The sequence below is a fragment of the Sinocyclocheilus grahami genome, unplaced genomic scaffold, assembly GCF_001515645.1.
Source record: "Sinocyclocheilus grahami isolate Dianchi unplaced genomic scaffold, SAMN03320097.WGS_v1.1 scaffold1427.1, whole genome shotgun sequence".
NCBI lineage: Eukaryota > Metazoa > Chordata > Actinopteri > Cypriniformes > Cyprinidae > Sinocyclocheilus > Sinocyclocheilus grahami.
The window spans coordinates 130,650-144,750 of NW_015506606.1; the positions used below are offsets into that span (position 1 = coordinate 130,650).

The 14,101-nt window shown below is 38.5% G+C and overlaps 1 long non-coding RNA gene across 1 annotated transcript; it reads right to left on the reverse strand.

The window, feature by feature from the left end:
• Positions 1–2,459: 2,459 nt before the first annotated feature.
• LOC107570217 (uncharacterized) lies at positions 2,460–12,893 on the reverse strand. The gene is made up of 3 exons (XR_001607007.1): positions 12,814–12,893; positions 10,944–10,950; positions 2,460–2,472 (listed from the first exon to the last, which is right to left on the reverse strand). It is a non-coding gene; the product is annotated as an uncharacterized lncRNA (long non-coding RNA).
• Positions 12,894–14,101: the final 1,208 nt, after the last annotated feature.

The following is a 14,101-nucleotide window of genomic DNA, read 5'->3' on the forward strand; positions in this document are numbered from 1 at the left end:
AAATCTAAATAAAAGACTTGTATAAACTATTACATATTTTGTTTGTCAAAATCAATTTTAAAATAAAACATTATATTTCCAGAAGTGTCTCCATTGTGTGACAAATGTCAGTTTTTGATTCCAGCCTGTCTCATTGCTATGTCTTGTGTCCCAAATTACAGAGTTTCTGGAACAAAATATCCCAAGTTTTTTTCAGATACATTGAACAGATGCATCTGAATTGAACCAGATCCTATATTAATTATATTTGGAGTTTCCGAAGAATTTTTGAGACTTAGGTACAACAACAGTTTGTTTCATATGAGTTGATTTCTGCAAAAAAAACAAATACTTTTGATTTGGAAGTAAAAAGAAGTTCCAACTCTTAAATTATGGCAGACAGATTTGACGGGTTCACTACATCTGGAAAGAATCAGGTATACCCTAATAGACAAGATTTTGTTCTTTGAAAAAATTTGGTCCCCTTTTATTTCCTTTCTACAAACGTTTATTATGCCTTCAGTACCTACTTTTACCACTGGAAAGCACTTATGGATCAAGTTTTTGGGTGGGGGGAAATGTATTTAATTTTTTGTTCAATTATTATTTTCATGAGTATTGTTTTTTTTTTCATTTTCATTTTCTTTTTTCATGTTTATTTGTTAAAATGTAAGATTTATATGTTTGTATTTTAAAAAGTGTAATTACAAGTGACTGTCTGCTAACATTTCTAATAATAAAAATATTTAAACCAAAATAAAACTTTAAAAAGAAAATGATTCAATATAAATATTTTATCTGAAATAAATTAAATTATTTAAAAATAAAAATAAAACACTCACTAAAAAAGCTATTTATATATACAGTGGGGCAAAAAAGTATTTAGTCAGCCACCAACTGTGCAAGTTCTCCCACTTAAAAAGATGAGAGAGGCCTGTAATTTTCATCATAGGTATACCTCAACTATGAGAGACAAAATGAGAAAAAAAATCCAGAAAATCACATTGTAGGATTTTTAAAGAATTAATTGGTAAATTCCTCGGTAAAATAAGTATTTGGTCACCTACAAACAAGCAAGATTTCTGGCTCTCACAGACCTGTAACTTCTTCTTTAAGAGGCTCCTCTGTCCTCCACTCGTTACCTGTATTAATGGCATCTGTTTGAACTCGTTATCAGTATAAAAGACACCTATCCACAACCTCAAACAGTCACACTCCAAACTCCACCATGGCCAAGACCAAAGAGCTGTCAAAGGACACCAGAAACAAAATTGTAGACCTGCACCAGGCTGGGAAGACTGAATCTGCAATAGGTAAGCAGCTTGGTGTGAAGAAATCAACTGTGGGAGCAATTATTAGAAAATGGAAGACACACAAGACCACTGATAATCTCCCTCGATCTGGAGCTCCACGCAAGATCTCACCCCGTGAGGTCAAAATGATCACAAGAACTGTGAGCAAAAATCCCACAACCACACGGGGGGACCTAGTGAATGACCTGCAGAGAGCTGGGACCAAAGTAACAAAGGCTACCATCAGTAACACACTGCACCGCCAGGGACTCAAATCCTGCAGTGCCAGACGTGTCCCCCTGCTTAAGCCAGTACATGTCCAGGCCCGTCTGAAGTTTGCTAGAGAGCATTTGGATGATCCAGAAGAGGATTGGGAGAATGTCATATGGTCAGATGAAACCAAAATAGAACTTTTTGGTAAAAACTCAACTTGACGTGTTTGGAGGAGAAAGAATGCTGAGTTGCATCCAAAGAACACCATACCTACTGTGAAGCATGGGGGTGGAAACATCATGCTTTGGGGCTGTTTTTCTGCAAAGGGACCAGGACGACTGATCCATGTAAACGAAAGAATGAATGGGGCCATGTATCGTGAGATTGAGTGAAAACCTCCTTCCATCAGCAAGGGCACTGAAGATGAAACGTGGCTGGGTCTTTCAGCATGACAATGATCCAAAACACACCGCCCGGGCAACGAAGGAGTGGCTTCGTAAGAAGCATTTCAAGGTCCTGGAGTGGCCTAGCCAGTCTCCAGATCTCAACCCCATAGAAAATCTTTGGAGGGAGTTGAAAATCCGTGTTGCCCAGCGACAGCCCCAAAACATTACTGCTCTAGAGGAGATCTGCATGGAGGAATGGGCCAAAATACCAGCAACAGTGTGTGAAAACCTTGTGAAGACTTACAGAAAACGTTTGACCTCTGTCATTGCCAACAAAGGGTATATAACAAAGTATTGAGATGAAATTTTGTTATTGACCAAATACTTATTTTCCACCATAATTTGCAAATAAATTCTTTAAAAATCCTACAATGTGATTTTCTGGATTTTTGTCTCTCATAGTTGAGGTATACCTATGATGAAAATTACAGGCCTCTCTCATCTTTTTAAGTGGGAGAACTTGCACAATTGGTGGCTGACTAAATACTTTTTTGCCCCACTGTAAGTACTTTATTTGTTTACATGCATGTCATGACCATTAACTGACATCAGCAACCCTGAACACGTGAATGTGTCATTAAAATGTTGAAATATTAATTAAAACATTTAAGTTCAGTTAATGAAAAACTTTGCAAGAATTCACAAGAACACAAATCAGCATGATTTCAGAAACATTCATATGTTTTTAAATGTCTCTCGAGCATCTGAACTGACACACTGTTTACTGTCAGCTGAACACAGTGACTGTGATCTGTTTTATATAAGGGAGTTATTATGAGCTCTCGCAGCTGCAGAAAAGGACGCTGTATCTCTGAGACGAATGGCTTTTATTTCATCTACTGCTGTGCCAGATAGCAGTCTCTAAATCTGACTGGCTCGCAGAAAACATGGAACATTTAGGGCGGCTCATTGTACCGAACACAGTCGCAGGAAGAGCCTGCAACCTGACCAGACTTCCTGAGGACCAAGAAAACCGGCCGTGAACCCGCTGTACACACATTACAGCCGTGACTGACAGCGCTGACCTGAGGTCAACTGTGCTATCGCCAGCGTTTGGGTGGTGCGGATAGGCGGCACAAACTAAACACACACACTCACACACACACACACTCTCTCTCTCTCTCTCTCACACACACACACACACACACACACACACTCTCTCTCTCTCTCACACACACACACACACACACACACACACACACTCTCTCTCACATACACACACACACACACATGATCTCTGGAGCAAAACATCTGCAGCTTCAACTGCTGCATGCGTGAAAACACGCGAGTGATCTGGAGAAATCGTAAACGAGCTGCAGACATCACTGGAATACCTGAAGAACCTGCAGCGTGTTCAAACACATCAACAACAGACACAGAAAAACACATGATCCTGTGAAGAAGATTCAGGTCTTCCTCTCCCTCTCCCTCTCCCTCTTCCTCTTCATCTTCCTCTCCCTCTTTCTCTACCTTGGCCTCTTCCTCTTCCTCTAACAGTTAATAAATCACTTTTGGAAACTAAACACTGAAATCAAAGCAAGAATATGATGGTTTTAGTTAGTTACCATAATGCTTTTTGTCTCCTTTTATTGTAATGAACAATCCTATAAAAAAAATGTGAAGCGTATTTTTTTTTAATCATTTATCAATTTCATTTTCAATTTCATATAATTTATTAACACATTTATCATTTTATGTTACTAGACAATCGTGACGGGGGGGGGGAAATCTGATTTGTGTCTTTAAAATGGTATCTTGTCCAATTCTGACACACAATTTTAATATAACTTTAAATAACAAGTTTTGTTATTAAAAATAACAAGAAAAAAGCCACTTACATGTATATGAAATATAGAATGCTTTAAGTTTAAGCTTGATCTAGTATTCAGAATACTACAGAAATCAAATCAATGTAAAATAAAACACTTCAGTGTATGAATTCAATACTCAGATCCATATTAAAGCTACTACAGTTATTCAGTCAAGAGCAGTTTTTTCTTCATTTAATATAATGAAACAAATAAGATTTTCACTGAACTGTTACGTTCATTTAAGAGAAAAGTTTTTACGTTATTACGTAAAAAATCGCTTGACTTATTCACTATTACATATTAATGAGGCAAACCACCAGCAAATGCCATCAAGCACGCTTTACTCCGGTAAATACATACATCATTCACAGCAACACATCATATGACTTAAATACTGGCTGCTCTTAAAATCAGGAACCAATGCAATGCCAGACATAAATCAATAATTACAAATACACATTATCCATATACACCACATCAACATTTTGTTCAAATATTGTTTCCTGCGAACAGCTTCACGAATGTTTGGTTTTAGGAAATCCAACCTGGTGCGGACATGTCTCTTCAGGAATAGGTCAGATGGTGACTGACTGACCTGTGGTACAATTTGGGGTGGTACAATATAAGCGCAATAGAAACAAATGTGCATTTTATCATCAATGCACATTTGTTCATTCTTCAGTTTTTTCATGCTCACACATATTTACACACCAGGGCTTTCATTTTAACAATGCCAGGTTGTCCGAAGTGAATTTCATGCAACACTGATTTCTGAAATTTGAATGGTACAATCACTCGCATGCCCCATAACATGCACCCCAGTTCCACTGATAATTCGTCTCTTTGAGCATGAAACACTTTCAAATCTGCTGACACTTTACTTGGCCAACCTTCCATTACATACCGGAAAACTTTAGAACTTTAGGTCTGTTTAAGTCACTCTGGCAATCTTTAATGCATTAAGAGGAGCCTCTCGTAGATGATTAGTCAGAAAAAAAGTTTATATGTGCTGAAATGGCTTCTGTGCCCACATCAGTGATTTCGAGTAAGGGAATTCTTGACAAGCCATCAGCATTCCCATGATTTTCTGCCTTACGTTAACAAATGCAGTAATCATAGGCTGACAAAATAATAACCCACTGCTGAATGCGAGCTGCAGCCATCATTGGGAAGTGCTTATGTTCCCCAAACAGAGTCACTATAGGTCTGTGTTCAGTCATCAAATTAAATGATCTTCCCCACAGATATTGATGAAATTTCTTAACTCCATAAATGACGCTCAATGCTTCTTTCTCAATCTGTGAATATTTCTTTTCAGCAGGAGACAAGGTACGGGAAGCATTTGCATCATATGCTGCAACACTGCGCCAATTCCGTAAGCCAAAGCATCACATGCCAAGGTTAAAGTTAACTGTGGATCATAGTGTACTAACACTTTGTCACTGGTCAACAGTTATTTGCACTTATTGAAGGCATCTTGTTCTTTTTTTCCCCACTGCCAAACCACTGGCTCTTTCAAGAGTCGATACTGTGGTGCAAGCTCAGTGCTCTGGTGTGGTACAAAGCGTCCATAACAATTTACCAAGCCTAAAAAGGCTCACAGTTCTTTCACATTTGAAGGTGCTGGTGCATCCTGAATAGCCCTCACCTTGTCCTTTGTCGGATACACTCCTCTTCAATCTATCACATGACCCAAATATTCAATTCGTGTCTGCCCCCACACACACTTAAATTTTTTTACTCTTAATCCTGAGTCTTGTAGACGCTATAGAACTTGACAGAGGGTTGCTAGATTTTCTTGCTCATCTTTACCAACGATTAGCAATCATCCAAATATACAACAACTTTCAGGTCTTTCATCAAATTTTCCATAATCCGTTGGAAAATAGAAGGGGCTGAAGTAATGCCAAATGCCAGACGATTATAGACATAGAGTCCCTTGTGTGTATTAATTGTTGTATATTTCTGTGAGTCATCATCCAGCAAGACCTGCTGATATGCTTGAGCTAAATCGATCTTGGAGAACACCCTGTTGAAAAAAACAGCATATGCTGGTTAGGTAGGTTTTGAAGCATGGATGCTGGTTTGAGCTGGTTTAAGCTGGTCCTTAGCTGATCATGTGCTGGTCCTAAAAGCAACTAGCTCCTGCTAAGGACCAGCACATGGCCAGCTTAAACCAGCTTATGACCAGCACATGAACAGCTTAAACCAGCTCATGACCAGCACATGACCAGCTTAAACCAGCTCATGACCAGCACATGGCCAGCTTAAACCAATTTATAACCAGCACATGACCAACTTAAACCTGCGCATGACCAGCACATGACCAGCTTAAACCTGCTGAGGACCAGCACATGGCCAGTTTAAACCAATTTATGACCAGCACATGGCCAGCTTAAACCTGCTCATGACCAGCATCCATTCTTCAAAACCTACCTAACCAGCATATGCTGTTTTTATCAAGAGGGCACCTTTCCTCCACTTAGAGTGGATAAGACTTCTTCAAGGTCAAGGATATCTTCGGTGTTGGCAACTTGATTAACAATGACCTTATAGTCTCCACATAAACTAATTGTTGAATCTTTTTTATTCACAGGGACCACTGGAGCAGCCCACTCACTGTACGTTTCAGGAGATATAATATTTGCTTTCTCCAATCGATCAATTTCCTTCTCCACACATTCTTTCATGGCAAAAGGTAGTGGACGACTCTTGTAAAATTTAAGCAGAACATCTGATTTCACTGAAATGGTGGCTTTAATATCCTTTAGGGTGGCCAATTCATTCTTAAAAACTCCACAATACTTCTCAAGCACTTCCTGGATAGACCCGGGTTGTTTAGTTTGATTCACATATCGAATTTCTTTCCAATTCAACTTAATTTTCTGGAGCCAATTTCTACCACACAAATTTGGTCCATTCCCTTCCACTACAATTAATGGTAACTCATTTACTTGATCTTCGTATTGCACAGTAACTGTGAATTGGCCCAAAACTGGAATGTTTTCACCTGTGTAAGTTTTTAACTTTACTCGAGCTCCCTCCAGTGACAAATGGGCGAATAACTGCTTGTACATTGGATGTGAAATAATACTCACAGCAGCTCCTCTGTCAACTTCCATCAATAAATCCTGCTGATCTACAGTAAAATTCACTCGAAACGTCTGTTTCTCAGTGTCACTTAACAGAGGGAGCATTTCCTATTCTGGCTCTTCAGCACACATATAGGCTGTAACTTTGTGCTTATTCTGTTGCTCAGCAGATTTATTCACATGCGACTCCCCTTTTACTCTGCATGCCTTTTTTATATGGCCGGTCTTTCCGCAATGATGGCATTTAGCATTTTTAAAATAACATTCCTGAGCATTCCTGTTGAGTGTCCCAATCAGCTGTTTCCATGCTAAGAGCAATTTCAAATGCTCGTGCAAAAGTGAGTGCGTCCTCCGAAAGCAGTCTTCATTGGCATGCTTCACTTTGAATTCTGCTAACAACGCGATCACGTAAAGCTTCATCCAAACATCCTGGGACACAGTTTCATGGGGCTTTTGTACACAATGCTGAAATCAGAAGCGTTCAGCTATTATCAATGGCTTTGTTTCAAAATGGGCATGTAGGATACTAACAATTTCTCTAATTGATTTATCCTTTGGTTTTTGAGGTTGAACCAAATTCCGTAACAATCCATAAGTGGAAGCTCCCATAGCAATAAGCAACGTCGCTACTTGCTTCGTATCATCATTAGCAGTCATAAACAGTTCCACTAGCTCAATATATGCAGACCAGAATTCATTTTCTGATTTATACTCATCCAGTCTTCCGATTTGTGCCATGTTCCTTCACATAACTTATCCTTGTCGCCAGTTTATATTATATATTAACGAGGCAAACCACCAGCAAATGCCATCAAGCACGCTTTACTCCGGTAAATACATACATCATTCACAGCAACATATCACATGACTTAAATACTGGCTGCTCTTAAAGTCAGGAACCAATGAAATTCCAGACATAAATCAAGTCATTACAAATACACATTATCCCAATACACCACATTCACTTTGATTAACACTTTTATTATCCTGTTTATTTCTGTGCTTTCGACTTCACTTTTCATTGCAGTGTGACAAACGACAGCAATCATCAGCTGTGATGTGATATGCTGTATGTAATTTTTTTTTAACTTTACTAAAGCATAAAACTACCATAATACATTGGCAGATATGTAGGAAAGATGCCAAGTTCACATTCATGTTTTTTTCTGAAAAACAATCCAACAGCCAGTTATTCTGCTTTGAAATGTGCCTTCTGTGCCAACATGTCTGTTTTTGTTTTGGTCTGTGTGACTCCGCCCACTGCCAGTTTAGCCAATAGTATTAGCACAATAGCACACCATATGCCAGTTGGCATAAAACACAGTGTACTGCAGTCAGTGTTGACACACCTGTATATTCTTATTTACAGTATTTTTTTTTCTTTTTACCTGTGGTGAGAACATAAAGAATTTATTTTCCTATTTTTGGAGCTGTGGAGTGCCAACTTAGCTCTTCTTGTTTGAAATTATTTATGTTTTCTCAAAATATTTCATATTTTTTTATATTTTATATCAAATGGAAACATTATAGGCCTATGAAAAATTACCTTTATAAAAAAATAAAATAAAATTGTATTCATAGAGATAATATAATGGAAAATGTGCCATGCCTTAGTGGACGATTTCTGACACCTGTTGGAAAACACTTTAAAGTGCCCCTATTATGGATTTTTGAAAATTACTTTGTAACACAGCTCTAGGTGAATGAAAACATTGTGCAAAGGTTTAAATCTGAAAGTGCACCGTGTATAAAGCTATTGTCTCTCAAAAGAATGATTTGAATCTCAATCATTGAAACGAATCCCAAACCGTTTCATGTTGACGCTTTTTTAATTCATTTGTTCTCTTTATTTTTCAAACTACATTTTGTAGTTATTTTGAACGTAAAGTTACACAAATAGAAATATACATTTTATCTTACGACTATAAATGACAGAGTATTAAGTTATTTCCGCTCGATGGGGAAAGAATCCAAGTGAACATCAATCAGTACTCAATATTAATTTAAACTGCACTTATGCGCTTGACTGTAGTCGCGTCTGTCTGCTTGAGTTTATTTAAGCCATCGCAATTTATTGGAACTGTGTGAACTAGAGTGACCTTAATGTTGCTCTAAAGGCTTATTACTTAATAACACAAACATGTCCTGCTCGCACTTGCCAATTTAATGGCAGAGAATGGTGACTTTAGTTTTTTTTTTTGTCTTTAAGCGGATGCATATCTGTCGTAAAATAATCCTATGCATCTCGTGGCATATATTCCAAGCATTCTGAAGGTATACTCAGGGTTTGGTGAGAAACAAACTGAAATGGCAAGCTATTATATTTTATGAAAATCTTGCGTTGCAGTGCAAGTGCGCAGCAGCTCACGCCGGGCACAAGTGCATATCCTTTGAGATATCAATTATAATCAATTTTAATAAAACACAAGACTACATTATATAACTTTAACAGTAGGCTATTTAATATCTGGTGTTCTCCGGTTGTCAGTCAGAATGACAGTTCTTGCATGACCATTATAGACCTATATATACCCAAGCCAATTTATTATTCCTTCCTTTTTGTCTTAGTGTTTAAAATATTTATTTTGAAACAAATTAATTAATTAAACAAACAGACTTACTGGGTGAGCAGGGTAGGCTAAGACAGCTGTCATATCATACCCTGCCATGCCCAGCTGATGCAAAGAATAGAATTTATATCTACACAGAAAGCCCTGTCTAGACTCTGCCCGGTATGAGTTGTGTCGAGCTATTCATTAGCCTGTTTGTTTGATGAAAAAAAGATGAAATGTAGTTGCAATAAATGTGTTAAGAATCCATACAACTGCAGCAGCGGAGGACTATTATTCTACTGCGTGATACTGCAGAAGAACTGATGACGGCACGGTTTGATCTTCGGCTGACCAATCAGCAGAAAGGGGCGTTTAATTCCCGCCCATGTGTAGAAATCCAATATTCAAGCTGTTTATATATTTTTCTACCCCTGAGATAAAAACGAAAATTTAAGCTGAATTCTCATTCTTCGAAAAAAAAGGAAAAAAAAAAGAAAGAGCCGTTTTCTAATTTTTCTACTTTCAATATTAAATCAAAAAACGAATGATCGAATGATACGGATTGGATTGCATACATTTTTGTAGTGTAATTTATTTGTAAATGAGCCTGAGTACTTTCTGCACATTTTGTATTTTTGTTTTGCATATTCACATGTGTAAATAAAAGAGAAGTAATTATGTACATTGTTAATTTTTTTAATGCAGCTTATAATTTTTTCACAAAACATTCTTCTATACATTTTTTTTTTGTCCTGTAAATATATATTTTTTTTACACATTAAAACAAATGGTTCTATACATTACTGAAAGTACTTTTTACAACTATTTACAACATAGCTTAGGTTTAACATCAGAAAAACAACATCAGTTTTGAGCCCAGCCCTGCCTCCATGTGTTCTGGGGTCTTCAGGAGGTGAATCTCTTGGTGAATGGCCAGCACCTCCTCAGAGACTCGGAGGACAATGCGGTGACAGTGGAACGAGGCATGTCAAACACTCTGGAGACCACTCTGTATGATGTACCACTGGTAGACAGAAGAGAAACACCAGGGTCTGGATTGTGGCATCCCATCACTGTTGGCATTCACTTCTCAGAAGATCCAGCAGCACTGTCAGGGCCTCCCAGCTCAGCCGAAAACCATTAAAAACCTGTCCAGCGCTGGCACATTCAGCTTTATCCTGCAGTACAGGGGTCTGCTCTGATTTAGGGAAAGAAGGAAAAGAGAAACTGTTTAGAGCTATGACAAAGTAATTAGTAGAAGAAATATTGAGATACTTTAGTGAACTACTTTTAGTAACTACTAATACCACATTGGGGAAACTACCAGTCATATGTAAAACCTTAGCTAAAGGTATAGTTCACCCAAAAATGAAAATTCCAAACCTAACTTGAGGGTGAGTAAATGATTACAGAAATTTCATTTTTGGGTGAACTATCCTTTAAGTAAAATTATTATCTTGCATACTCTAATATACTTAAGGTATTGAGAGTAAAAGTAAAGGTATACAGTATTGTTCTGAAAAAAGAATTAGTCAGGATGATTTTGCATTAATTTTACTGCTGCACTACTGTGTATGTTGCATTTGACTTCTGAATATGTTCAAGGTAATTAAATTTAAAGTTGCCTAGTAAATATACTGTTGGGTAGTTTAATCTACAACAATGCATTATGTTGTAAAATACCATATTATTAGTGTTGCTGTCTGTGAGAAAAAAAGAAAACTTAGTACTTCATATTTGTTCGAGAATACTTAACGAATGTACTTCCTTACAGTCCACCTCTGATCATTTTGAAAATCAAAGTATCAACATTTTGTCAGAATATTAACACATTGTTGCTAACTAGATCAGAGGCTGCATCTGAAGGACTCGGACCGGTCAAACAGAGCACTGTTCAGCTGTGACAGCTGCCGCTGAACATTGAGCTCTACAATGCTCTATTTTTTTATTCACGGTTTTATTTTTGCTAACCTGTCTACATATGATCACCATGGTCAAGACAATAAACTATATAAAATTGCTCCTTTGTAAGATATCAGTCAGCATTTGAACTGCTGTGTGTGTGTGTATTTTGCAGTTTTTCATACGTATCATTACATTATTCAAGTAAGCTCCAAGCCAATAAAACAAAAATGAGCAATTCTGGCTCCACCTGTCCGGGCAGGATTGTCCTCTCGTCTGCGCTCCTCTCGCACCGCTATGCGACAGAGCGCTAATCGGAAACCACTGGTGTAGCAATTAGGAAATCCTGTGAAGGCGGAGGGTCCTTCATGCACTTCGGAGGCGTGGTCTTTTGAAGTCTGTGCCCTTCGAAGTGTGTGCACTTAACTTTGGGACACAGCTTTTGTGTGTGAGTGCAATCTTTCCCTGCGTTCCGTTCGGAAGGGCTCATCCCTACGCCCTAATCCCTTCAAAGGCTTTACCCTCCGAAGTGAGAGCTTCGAAGGGTTGAAGGGTGTAGGGGACCAAACAACTGTTTCTTGAAGTGCTCTTCTTCATCATCATCACGTGCCCACACGGAGGCGCCGTCATCATGCAAAGAATCTGCGCAAAGGCTCATGGGAGCCCGAAGTGTCCATCAGTTGTACCCTTCGAAACCTTCATTCCGATGGGCCCTTTGAAGTGAACCGTTTTGAGCATTTCGGTTTGGAATGACCCTTCAATATGGTGGCCATAATTGTTTTCACTCCAAAGTGCCCTTCGGAGGGCAATATATCCCGTTTGAAATCCACCATTTATAGTCCTCCTAATATGAGACAGCTGTGAACTAATGATGAGATCTGATGAGTTCAGGCAAAGGATTATGGGAAATGGAGTCCGAGGTGAATGGCAAAGTGTATGGGATGGAGTGCCCTCTAGCAGAGCTCGTGGGCACTCCAGCTGGCGTTTGTAAAAATAAACTGATTAATTTGGCCCAATTTCCCAAACCATTCATTCAGTTCTGGTAATAAAGACACATTCATCAAAACTTTTAACACATTTACAGATGGATGCTGAATTTATTTATTCGTTTAGTTTTTTGTAATGTAATGAAAGTCAACTTTTCTTAAAGTTTATTGCTAAATTTCACTGTATCTGCACCCCTCTGTTTATGCTGTATACTGTAATAACTTAAATGCAAAATGATTCCTGATCCCCAAAAGCAGATTTTCTGTAACAGCGTTCTGAATTGAGCTCACTAGTGTTCTCTAGGCAGTGAAGTAGTCTGTGTATTTGTCAGGTTTGTGTGTCATTTGAGGCCAAATTTTCATTCTGACAAAAGAAAAATAAATTTGATCTGAAATTTTGAGGTTTGTACGAGTTGGTTTGAAGATTGTGTTGTGAGAAAACGGTAAGTTAGTTCAAGAATTGTGTTAGCAATCAAGAAAACCTAAAAACTAAATGAGGAAAACACAGAAACACATGGTCACTCAGCAGGACTCACACACACTTATCTTACTGTCTATATGAGGATTTATTACACACATTCATTCTGACATGTTATTTCACTGACAGAAGTTCAGCTGCAGTATTAGGCCCAATCCCAATTCTACCCCTTAGCCCTTCCCCTTTGCCCTACCCCTCCGTTTCGCGCGTTCATGTGAAGGGCAGGGGTGTCTCAATTCTCTTTTGGTTGGAGGGGTAGGGGTAAGGGGAAGGGCCAGACAGCCCTTCAAACGAAGATTTTTCGGGACCACACTTCAAATGAAGGGGTATGAATTATCTCAGCGTAAACCGGCTTCAGCGGCAACATGGCTGCCCGAGCGAACAAAAAGACACATAAATGTAAGCATTTTTGGCATTAATAAAGATTTTAACGAAAAGCAATTATTTGTTTTATGTTACATTCAATCGTGAGTTCATATTTATGGTCATGTTACTCAAAGAAATGTTTGGAAAAAATCGCTAATATTTGCTAACTACCTGTCATATCATTATAGACTGCACGATAGTGCAACAACATATTTTCATGTCTGATCAGGGCAATAACCACCGTAGACATTGAGGGGGGCTAGTCCCCCAAATAATTAGAACTCGCTAAACCCTTTTCTCAAACATGAAGGGAAAAGAAGAGACTCTATAACTTCTCACTGTTACTGATTTATCATGCAGCTCAAAGCATTATGGGTAGAATCCCTTATCAGTCTATTCTGATTCAGATTCATCAACACAGTTTCACTGATGATTTAGAATCAACCCAAAACCCAGGATAGAGCGGCTGAGTGAATGTGGTCTGGACTGTGTGGATGAGGCTCATTGTGTCAGAGACGCTGTAGAAGGACAGAGTTCCTGCACTGTGATCCACAAACACTCCTATTCTACTGCTGATGGACTTCACAGAGAGACGAGTCTGTATGTTATTGTGCCAGAATGAGTAACTGGAGGGAAAGCAGGACAAACACCAGGACTTATTATTATTTCCAAAGGCACATTCATGACTCCGTCCCTTCCTGCTGATGCTCTTATATGACACTGATATAAACACATAATCTCCACTCCACTCAATCTCCCAGTAACAGCGTCCACACACACTCTCTCTACACAACCCCTGACGATACTCATCAAATCTGTCTGGATGATCAGGATACGGCTGATCTGTGTCAGTGTTAGTAATCACTCTGTTGATCTCAGACAGTTGGAGGCGTTTATTCACTGTGTTCAGATCCAGAGTGAGCTGATGGGAATCTGATGGAGATGAAACACATCAGAATCAGGAATTATGAATCTGTTTGATCT